The sequence below is a fragment of the Calliopsis andreniformis genome, chromosome 3, assembly GCF_051401765.1.
Source record: "Calliopsis andreniformis isolate RMS-2024a chromosome 3, iyCalAndr_principal, whole genome shotgun sequence".
NCBI classification, from domain to species: Eukaryota; Metazoa; Arthropoda; class Insecta; order Hymenoptera; family Andrenidae; genus Calliopsis; species Calliopsis andreniformis.
In genome coordinates this window covers 21,797,076-21,809,448 of record NC_135064.1, presented here as the reverse complement: position 1 = coordinate 21,809,448, position 12,373 = coordinate 21,797,076, and positions in this window count along the sequence as shown.

Here is a 12,373-nt window from a genome sequence, read left to right as displayed (position 1 = left end):
AAACAAGCGATCTCTCACACGACTCAACTCTTCTCTTGCTCCCTTTCAGTCGACACAGGCAATCGAGACTTTCAGTTTGAATAGAACCCAATGCATTACCAATGCCGAGTACTTTCTTTATTCGTATCCAATACGCGGTCCAGCGAGTTTTGCATTGTCACGCAGCGTGGAGTAGAAAGTTCACGACGTTCGTATTTGCATTTCACAAATTACGTGGCTACTATAAAATACTGTCCATGGTTTGAACTTGTAGGCTTCTGCGGCCAGAATTACTCATATTAATGGCTTTCGGATAATGCCATGTAAATAATCAGCCTACTGTCGACGTTTCCCAAACGTTTCACGTTACTTCTTTATGGCTAGGAAGCTCTGATACTACTGTCCATAGTACAATTGATCCTTCAGTTTCTCAGCATTCAGTGGAATTCTAATGATTTCGCCTCGTTATCTGCTCCGTTCGTTTTGGTTCTCAGGGACAAAGGCATTATACTTTAATCTTTGCTTTATGAATCTTCCGCGAAATGAGTAATGTCTTTGAGCCTTCCTTCTGAAGCCCAGCAGAAAAGAAAACACGGTAACTCTTTCCTCTGGAGTGATGTCGCTCGAAGGGGCAGCCAGGGCTTTTTGCTTCGTCGAATAGCCACGTTTAGACGGCCACAATCAACAGCCGTTAAGACACGTCTAAGATCCTTTCCTGTTAGTGACCCTCGAAGTGTGACCATGCTCCTTGAGACGTGTGCGATTCAAATTTCACGCCGGACATGGCGCTGAATGTCTCTGTCGGGATTATGCATCGGTAAGACCAATGTCGTTGAACTTCAATCCTCGATCGTAAAAAAGCCAGATCCTCCGGCTTCGAGGGCCGATTCAAAACCTCCCGACGAATGAATGCAACCTGGGTCTTTGAACTTGCTCGCTTGCAAGCAACAAGACTCGATTTCGAGCCGATATCAGCGTTTCTTTGGCGCTTGGTCCCGCGCCTTTCCAACGAAGCCTCGCATCATTTTCTCACGTCCCGGGCAGAGGAGAAAAGTGGAGGTGAGACGGGCAGCGGGCGAAGATCAGAAACCGCAATATCTTTCACGCAGGATTGAATATCGAGCGACGACGTAAGTAAAAGCGACGTGGGCAAAAAACAAGTTTCGTGCTGAATTGGCCTCGTGGAGATGAGAATTTATCCTCGTCAATGCCGATTTCGAAGAATCGGCAGAATCAGTGAAACACGCGAGCTTCAAATTATAGAAAAATATTCCCACGAACCATTGGTTATAAGTGGGATTTTGCTTCAATTATATAGCCACTCCCATTTTATATGCAGGAAACATGTTCCTAGAAAGCTGGAAGATTCCAATTATAATATAATTAGCCGAAATAATAGTAGAATATATTTTAAACAGATATTACCTACTTTACATGAAAATTTACGTAATTCGTCTGATCGTACTTTCAAATGGAAATAATATTTTAAATGCAAGATAAGTTGTTAGCTCTACGAAAAGTATCCATTAAGTTTCTCAGTACACGTAAAAGTATGGTGAAATTCTTCATCAAACAGGAAGATCACGTTTCGTTCATTTTGCATGAATACCGATGACGCGTCGTTTAATAAAACAGCGTCAAGAATGGAAAGCGTATTAACGCTGTGTGAGATTTACTAGGAAAGAGTTTGCAACCGGATGCAACTAGAAATCGCTGCATTTTCTGGAACAAGCACGTGAATGCAAAAGTGCCATCTAGTTTAACTGGGACGATAAATACACATTCAGGAAAATGTGTCGTTCTAAGAATTTAAATAAATCCGTAATTTTCAAGGAAATATAAATTTCATTTGATCCACAATCCAGAATACAGGAAGAATGCAGGTCATTCCATTCTGACATGTTACAAATGACGTTTTCGTAACGTTTGAGCTAATATTATCGTAACTTCGACATGGTACCGATAGCCAGGTCATTCTCAGATACCTTCATAGAATGAAAAGCAATATGAATGAAAGAGAGGTAGTCACCGTTAAACCCTCCCAGCAGGATGCATTCTTCATCCTTGCAACGAATGGACTGTATTTCACCCAGAATTTCCGACAATGTTAGCAGATTTAGGTATTGCACATAAAATATGAAAATTTCTTCCGTACCCTAAGAAACTCTTACAGCACGAGTGAGTGACTCGAAATTAAAAAAGAGAACTGCGATTTTAATAAATTTCATAGATCGTCCTATGAATTAGATTTTCAAAATACAAACGTATCTTTTTTGAATTTATAATAAATGAGTATATAGCTTAGTTTTAGTTAAAGTCTGCAAGAAATTGTGAAGACGTGCAACTAATATGGCGTAAGATATACAAGGCATCTCGTGAACCCTTCACGGATACAGATCATCGCGCGAAGTCAGGATAATCATGGAATGTCGGTGGAGTACAATTGACTTTTTGTGCGCGCTTAGATTCGGCGGCTGTATCATTTCATTAGCCCATTAAACAATTACGGTTAAGCCCGGTACACTCAGGCTCGTGTCTAACAACCAGCTGTGAATGCGTTCCTTGTAATTGAACTACGTTACTTCGGCCTCTTTCTTGGCCTACCAGACACGTGGGCCCTTGCCTTTGGATCGATAGTCGCGTTCCCACTGATTCAGAACAACCGCTTCAGACTTCCTTTTAATTAACACATTACTTTTATTATTCCTCGAGTGCATTACTTGCTCTCGCATTTTCTCTATTCATCGTCTCAATCTTTTCACATGTTTTCCATCAATCTTTTCAAGAAGCGCCTCATAATGGATCAAGACGTTAATTGTCGACGAAACGCAGCAAACGCCAGCACGATTTTTGCATCATTTTCACCGAGAACAAAGACCCAGCGAGATGGTTTTACAATGTTGCCGATGATACTCATTATGAAATCATTAATGAATAGCGGAAACATAGTTTGCCTGACACGAAGTAACAGAGAAATAAGTATATCGTTAGGACGCGAGACAATGTACGTACCAAGTAAAGCGTGGTCGATGCACGAGGTGAATGCATTGTCGCTCGACCCTGATTGCTTCTGCTGACGCCGTTGCACCAGCACAGATAGCTCAATTGTCGAACATCCAATGCTACTAAAGTTCATTCGCGGTAAGTTGAGAGCATTGCTGGTTTTAAGAAATGCAAAGCTAGATGACCGAATCAATACCAGCCAAACAATTGTTACACTGATAATGAAGACAGTGAAACAATTAAAAAAGTGAAAGAGATATTCAAATGCTAGCACGTATCCTAAATTATGCTGGTATCTATTCAAATGAAAACAGTTCATTACTTTTCTTTGTAAAAGAATTAAAAACGTATATGTAACGAACTGCTAAAACGTGAACAACTATTCAAGATCTGATCCACAACTAGCATTGCTCATGTTTCATCACCTTAATGTCGCCCCTGACACTTCTGCTCCGAAACTAATTTAATTTGCAAGCATGTTCTAAGAAACTTCTTTCTGTCAAAACGACAGAGAAAGCAAAGCTAGATCCAGATTCCAAGTCGAAGATGCACACCGCGATGGACAAATCACTTGGAAACATCATCGCGCAAGATGATTCGCGAGGTGATGCGTCATCGGTCACGTTCGTCGTCATCGACATCGGTTCAAGTGGTGTTGACCCGGGCTCGTTCTCTTGCATCCATGCGACTCGTTACCAATTCGTGGGAACGTTATGGCAATCCCATACTAATTTTCCATCCTGACGTTCGCCTGGCGCAGTAATCAGTCTTCGACGCGGCACACCGAAAAAATTCGACGTAAAACGAGTTGAACAGGCTCTACACGCGCGTGAAACTCGGGAGACAGAAAAATCGTCCCTCTTACAGCTTAGAACGTGAATTAATAATATCGCTAAGCGTTCGTAATGATACAGTGAAAGAATATCGATCACGTGCGTGCCAAGCAACAGGGCGAATAATCGTTAATTAAAATAACATTCCTTTGGCCACTGGAGTGTAAGAACAGAGCATCGATCAGCAGTAACTTCTTCTGATCGACAGTTTAATTAGCTGCTGGTTAATCGATGATTTGATCATCATCGATCCCACGGTCTATGCGAAATGAAAAAGCCTTGGACGGTGGAAACATCGCTATGTTACTCAAAACGAAATAAAGAAATTAGCGCGTTAAATTAGGCGTGTTTAGAGACTCGATTATTATACATTTAGCGTAGAACATGAAGCAGAGCATCCTCGATCGTCAGGGATCGCCAATATACTTCTGGTGGCTGTGCCGATCGTAGCATACCTGCCGCGCGAAATTGTAGCGTTCGATTCGAATCTCGACTTCATGGTCGGCTGACCACCGCTCCTCTATGTCTCTCCTTCGCATACTAAAGAGAGAAAAGAGAGGAGACGCTGCGTCAAGAACGCAAGGGAACGCGTTCTTGCCTCTCTTCCGCAGGTTGCTGCGGCTTTTTCAGCCGACCGATACTCCGTCGAAGAATTCAATGAAAAATCGCCGCACGAACTTTGATTCTGCCGTTCCCCTTCCCTTATCTGGTACCTCACTCTTATTATAACCACTCCGCGATCTTCAACTCAGCGATTTCCTAGTCGATATTGACAGCGATGCGACGGCGTGTCACCAAGGCCAAAGAACTGAACGATAACTCATCCATAGGAACGTCTCCAGTAATAGTTCGATACGAACGTGAAAAATGAGCAGGCTAGATAAAAGCTAATGACGCACTGTCCGGAGGAAATAAAATCATAAACAGTACGTAGACGAGGGAACAATGTGTCATCGTCAATGTCGTACCTAATCGTGCGCCACGCAAGCGACCTCTCGATGTATTCATGCGCGTTGGCCCGATCGAGGATCAATTCTTAATTAAGTCCCGGTTAGGGCAAGCGCAAATAGCGGATTGCAAATGGGGCTGCTCAAGCGACAAAGACGGCTACGAGAAAGCACCTGGCAGCGGCTCGCGATTCTTCGCGGAATGGCATTCTCGGTTTAACAAAAGTTCCAACGAGACGCGTTGTACCATTGGCCTCATTCTCGAACGAGCGCTCTGAGTGAACCGATCTTATTAAGGCCTAATTAGCCATTTAACAAGATATATTTAACTCGTGGTGAACACGGTGGCCATGTGGCGAAAAATGAGAGAATCTGGGATGGATGTGCGCTATTAAAATTTTTTATGCGTAGGTGGTATATTAAAAATTGTTGAAGAAGGAGCGACACTTTGTTCCAGCTTAAACCCATGTAATCTTTTAGTAATACCTTAATTGCTTCATTCATTGGAATTTTTATCAGATCTTGTTATTTATATTTGATGTTAATAAGTGAGAGAAATTCCTAAAATGTATACAAACGAAAAAGATGAATGTAAAGGTAATTGTGTATTACGGACTGTTCATTTGCTTCATTACAAAGTAGTTGTGTGTCTGATAACGTTATCAAGATAATGAACTTTTTGTTTTAATTTTGATAAGATGGTTAAGATACTCGAATATAGTATAGGTGATATTTGGTTCGTGTAAGCTGCGATGTTTTTCTTGATCGATTTTGCAAGCGTGAAAAAAAATTAAGAAATACATATGTTGATGGAGAAATGTAGCTTGTTCTTTTATGAATATGCAGAAGCAAGTTAGGATTATATATTATACACAAATTTAATAATAATGAAAATTGATTTTGACTATATTATTTGCTGTATTATTAGCTCATAAATCCCCAAAGTGTATAGATACTAAAATCATTTTTACCTGAGAGAGCCCTTCCCTCCTATGTAAGCTTTCAGATAATAAAAGTGAGGATTTTCCCGCACTAAAATAAACCTTCATGTTCTATCTAATAAACGTATACTCTTTAAAAGTCAATTTTTCACTGTGTAATGGATTAAATTCTTAAAAACTTCTAATAGTTAATAAAATAGTTTCCAAGTTTCCTAAACTTTTTTATAAGTCACATTAATTAGCTTCAGCACAAATAGAATCTTCAAAATATCTAATCCCACTGTTCTTTGCCTTATATAAATAAACTATGCGCTTGCAATGCAAAAATATAAAAGAGAACACTACATAAAGACAGTCCATCGAAAAACAATAATCATAATTCGCTTCTCCAATCAACCTACACTTTTCAAATTTAAAAAAAGAACACTTAAATTTCATTCGTCGTAAGCAATGGTCACGTGTGCATGCAATAATACGCGCCATTGTTTGATGAGCTCGCGATCTCGCCTAGATTGTTAGACTACGCTCGCCAGACAGTCCTAGACGTCTGTCGGCCTCTGTTCGAAATCCTTTCCTATCCTAATCGAAAATAAACAAAAGACTAACCTCTTTCCTCGATGACGTCCGCCACGGCGACGAAGCCCAGCACGAAGAGAACGTAAACCCCGAGGATCTTGGCTGGTCCCATCTTTTATCCAGGCCCTTTCGATCCGGGACGAATTCCTCAGGCACCTTCACAACAGAGATCGACGCATATCCACTGCACTAGCACCGCACACTCAAACGACGTCGCACTTCGCCTCACTCCGAATTTCTCGAGCCGACGACGGACGACGACGGTAACAAGTTTCACATCGAGCTCCGAAGCGAGTCACCGAGTCGTGCCGCACGCTCTCCTTATCACGAACGGTTAAAATTTCACCCCAGTATCGCCCCGACAGGTCTTTGTGTCCGTCTCTTCCGCGAAAGTCAAAGTCTACATCGTATCACGAAGCGCGGCACAGTTCGACGAATGTTTCGAATTTCGATCGCGAGTACGCTCCGAACGCGTGCGCGCTTCGACTCCGTTCCCACTGTGATTTGTTTTGCGACGACGCCGGTGCCCGCGGATCTCTTGCGACTGCGTGACAGAACCGCGGACCCTCCGTGGATCCGAGCGCGGAAAATTCACTCGCGACTTTTATTCGGTTGACATGCTCGACAGATCGGTCGACTGTTTTAATGGAGCGTCCAGTACACGCGAGAAACTTGGAGCAAGCGTAAGAAGGTCTTCAACGACCACCTCGTCAGGCGTCTCTCGTGGACAGCCTTACTCCCACGCTGGCCGGGTCAAGAATACGCGCGCCTTGTCAAAGACGAGTCGTGACTCTGTTCGGAGACGGCAGGTGGCGGTAGCGCGACGGGGGGGCGAAGACGCACGAGCAGCGGCGACGAGCGACGAAGCGAAGGGGTACTGGGCAAACAAATACCGAAGCTATTGGATGCCGATTTTTCAATGCAAATTTCAAAATTCGAGTAACTGTGAGTTCTCTGAATGATAACGTTTTTAAGAAATATTTCTGAGAGATTTTATTGAGAGAATGGGGGACTATGAGAAAGTTTATGAATGTGAAATTTGAAAAAATAGATATTGACTGTTGCGGTGTAAAGATAGTGGAGTAATGTGAAATTGTTTAAATCTTACCGATGATGGGTTGAGATTCAGACGTAGCGGGTCATTGTCCATCGAAGCAGGTAGGACATGTAGGCATATACGGCCCCGTCGATTCCTTGAAGACAGTAGTCGTTTCATTGTCGCAAAAATTGCCGGGAAGACTGGTTTCTCGCCGCCGCGGCACGCACCTAGGGTACGTGCGTCCATGCAACTGCCCCCCTCGGAGGAAACTCGAGACAGAGGAGTTGCCAACGAACAACCGCGAAAAATGAAAACTGTAAGTGCATGTTGAAAGCACTACTGATGAAATATATGTGTATTGTATTTCGTTATATATATTTTATGCATCTCTGTACGGAGAGTCGAAAAAATTGTATTCAAGTAAATTTTACTATTTCAAATATTAGAATAATTTTAACAGGTTAGGTTAGTCTACATATTCATTTTCAAAAGTATGACCTCCGTTACAAATCTATCAATGATAAATACAAACTATTGAGAATATGTGGTTCTTATACAATGATGCATTAGTCTTAAAATATTGCTTAGCATACCAAGGAAGAGAAGAAAATCACTTGTAATTGCTTTTGCAAAAATTTAGATTTTCTTTTTACATTTTTTTTTAGTCTATCAGATTGTTTGGACTATCCATAATATTGATTCATAGTTACTGCAAAAAGTAGAATCCTAGAGGTTATTAATTTTTCGCGGAAATCATTTTAATTAGCTAACGGTTATCGATAGATATCAAAGAAACCTGTACTAGAATCCCTAAGTAAACGCGTCCTTGTGTACTAAGAGATATGCACTTACAATTTATCTAAAATAAATTTAATAATTTATTTGCAATATGGGTAATAGCTTTTCAATATGGGTAATAGCTTTTCAAAAGCTTCTCTATTACAATAGGCGCGACATTTAAAATATGGTTTTGAGGTTTGCTCAAGCTACATTTTTCTTGTAACCAAATTACAAATATGAATAGGTTATAAGAAAAATATAGTATACTCTCCGAATTCTGTAATATCTTAAAATTATTTTACACATTTTAATAATTATTTTACGCTATTATAAAGATTTGATAAATATTTATTTTCAAGAGTGCTACAGATGGACCGTTCAATTATAGAATAGATTGGCGCCATCTTCCTATTCACATTGGCATTGGCAACAGCGTAGCAAAGTTAGCATGTTCGCGCCGAAAAAATGTGTAGCGTCATGTGTTCGTTGACAGGTGCATCTTTTCAAGAATTTTGGTGTTTATTTCTACTTAATCTGTGTTCAGTAAGTATAAATCTATTCGTTAAACTAAGAGCTTCAGGTTTTCATGCAATACGTCTGCAATCAACATCAATTTTCAGTTTAATCATGGTTAAGATGAGCAACCGGTGTCTGCGCGTCGGTTGGACAAGAACAGCCATATTTGTCGCGTGATTTCGAGAGAGAAAGAGCGACTGAAGCAGCGAGTGGAAGAAAATTTTTATTCACGAGAGATCTTGCGAGCGGTGAGTACGAGTAAAGTATCATCATACTTGTCGTAGCAAGTTTTTACGGTACAACATGGTCTTTCATCGAATGTTGACGTTATACAAGTAGGAAAATGTTAACATAATAGTGTTGCTTGAAAGTTCGATTATAAAATAATACTATTTGAAAATGTAAATATTATGAATGATTAATATTGCTTTACTTAATTATTGATTATAAATCATTATGATATTATCATATTTTTCAAATATTCGGTTTATGTAAAATACCCCGAATTTTGTGCTTATTGGCAGACACATATATATTTTAATTTATTGTCTACTGTGAAGACAACATTCTTGAGACCAGTTGTATTATATGTATAGTATAGTGTAGGAAACATACAGAAAAAAGCAGATGTATATTTTTCTAAACAGAGCAAAAGAAAGTAGTAATTATGTGGAACATTAAAGATATATAAAATCTTGCTTTTGAATTGCATTAAGCTACAAATAAAAAGAAATGGTTTGTTTTAAATTGTGCATTATTATGAATGCAGTTAAGTAATAATGCTTTTGGATTATTAAATTAGTGTAATTACATTTTCTGGTATATTTATCATAATTTTTAATGGGTATAAAGTAATTTATACCTATTTCACATGAATTAATCACATTAAAAGTAACATAACAGTTAAATTTAATTGCATTTATTCATACCGCCAAATTTTTGGGATTTTAATGTGATAATAAAATCACTGTAGCTAAACAATCTGATTCTACTCCAGTGATATGTACTTCTTATCTACAGTAATTTTGTATGTAAATATTTTTATTGGCAATTTCTTCCACGGTATAGTTTTTTTTATGTCTTTCTAAATCATTATGCCAGATCTCTCTGGCATGGAATATGCCAGATGAGATCCGGGTTTATGACGCGCGTACTTTTTGTGGTTTTTGCGAAATAAAAGAAGCTGAAACGAATAAATATGCGTGGCGCTGAAATATGACACCAGCAATGTGTGTCTATGGTTACAAAAATTGTTCACATTCTGTTCACTGAATGAATGATTTTATTCTGAATAATGAAGCAAGTAAAGAAAATTATATTATTCGAATTTTAAGTTTTCCTTTAGAATTCAATGTGTTTATTTCATATCAATCGTTCAAAATACTTTGTTAATAAATAGTAATTAAAACATGAATTGAAGTAAAATAAATTAATTGAATATAAAGTCAAGGGAGGGAAATAGAATTTCTGACACGTTCTGAGTTCGTTTTATATTCGTTTATTATAAATAACAAGATGTATATTCGGTGCGCACGTGTTGTTTAACCTGTATATTTTATATATGTACTCAAGCTCCGTCTAAGTTTATTTCGCTTACTGTACTATACCTTGTTTTACTTTGAGTTGTTGTCAATAACATAGTTTCCGCTACAATCTATCTGACGATACTCTGCGCGAGGAATTTGGAAATTTGCTTCAGAGGCAAAAACTTCACGTAGCACCTCCATGGAGAAAAAAGAAATCGTTATCCTCCCGCGAGATTGTAGTGGCGTTCGATACCGATTTTGTGATCGATCGTGTGCAAAATGAATTATTTTTAAACCCTTCGTAACCAACAACGACGTCAATTTTCGTACCCCCTTCGAGCGTTATAGACATTCAATCACCATTAGCATCTCAATTAAATTGCCAGTACGCGATATACAAATTCACAGGTCTCGAGCCTCCAAAGATAAACTTCGTCGATCATCTTTCCCACTTCTTTTTTTTCAATATTTTTTTTCTCGTCAATCATATAACGAATACGTAATTCGTAAAATTAGTACTTAATGATATGCGTCTCGTGAAAATCTTCGAATGAAAGATTAGAGATTACGATTAGATCGTTGAAACGATTGGACAATATATTGGTATCACACTTATCCACGATATGTTTAATCAAATACAATTAATGGCGGGGGCAGGATCGGGGGGCCGAGAAAAACATGTGGGACCCGAAATTGGTGGGATCTAATCCGTTCTTGAATGTTCCTATAATGCAGTTCCAAGAGCGACGTGGAAACGAAGGGATTAACGACGGTGTGTCGGTGGTCCTTAAAAGCTACGTTACTCTTTTATAGCGCTCGCGTTAGCAACGATTAATGCGTGCATACCTCCAATCCTCTCGAATCGAGCCTCAATGTTTCTAATACTAAGCTGTCGACTACGGTGTCTGTCTCAATTCGCCATTGTCTAAATAACGCGCCGCAGGTATACATCTATAATATATTCGCTCTTTTATAAACTCTCTTTTACATGAAACGATTAAACCTTCGTCCCTCGATACGTCCTTATCTCTCGACTTTCGTCGCGTTTTCGCGCATCACCTTTTCCCATTGATCGGCACATATCGTCAATGATTCTCGTTTATCCATTGATCGAAAAAAGGATACCATCTTGTAGATGCCGTACTATGTCGCCGAAATTTCATCGGGACGCATGTAGCTTCAAACAAATTACCGGTATTGGCATTGTCGATCAATTTCCGAAGTTCCTAAGATCGTATGCAGATATTGTCGAACACGTTACTAACAGGGTCGCCGAACGAACGAGTTCAAGTCTCGCTCGTTCGATGCACGGATACGTGATGGTATATCTAGACCAAGCGAGCGAATACTCGTTCTTCCCCCACTACAACAAAGTTCAAGCCACACGAGCATTCGTTCGTTCATTTATCGATTGCTCGTGAGATTGGAAGTCGAACCTGTTCGAATGTTTTATGAATGCTCGCCGTGAGCATTCATACACTCAGGCCAACGAGACGAATTAGCAGGTGTCAACAAATGCACAGGCTTGACATCGATCACGTGAATACCACGCGAAAATGTTGTGTTCCTTTGCTGACTCGTCTCGTTGACCCGAGTATAGAGCATTCGTAGAGCACTCTGGCGAGGTGACAAACACATTGCTCAAAAGTCGCTTGAACTAAGCAAGCACGAACAAGTGCTCGTGTTACTTGAATTTTCTCGCAGCGGGGGAAGAACGAGCATATTCCCTCGCTTGGTTTAAACGCTGTACGAGATGCTTTCCCGCTAGGAAGATTCACTAGAATTTCGTGGCTGTTATCAACGTGAATGGTAGCACATGGGATTGCTTCGATCTAAAGGGCGCGCGAAAATAGGGAAAATCCGGGACGTAGGGAATCGCATAGAAAACTAAAGGCGGTGAAACTTTCGAAAGCTACGTACGACATCATGTAGCAGGCACGTCTTATCATATCACGCTAAAGGCTTTAAGAAGCCCGGTAGAACCGTATTGAGGTACCGAACCAGATACTCCTCCCTTTTATCTCTCGCGCGTTTTGTATATTTTTTAACGACTATCTACGTACCCCTTTTTCTACGTTACTCTCGCAGACGCACGCTCTCACGCACTCGTCCCTCCTCTTTCTCATCCCTGGTGCACGCACGCGTTCCCTCCTCTAATTCAATTTTCTAAACGCCTCGACCTAAGGAAAGGGTGTGAACGGCGCGCGAGCGCGAAACAAACGGACCAACGCCT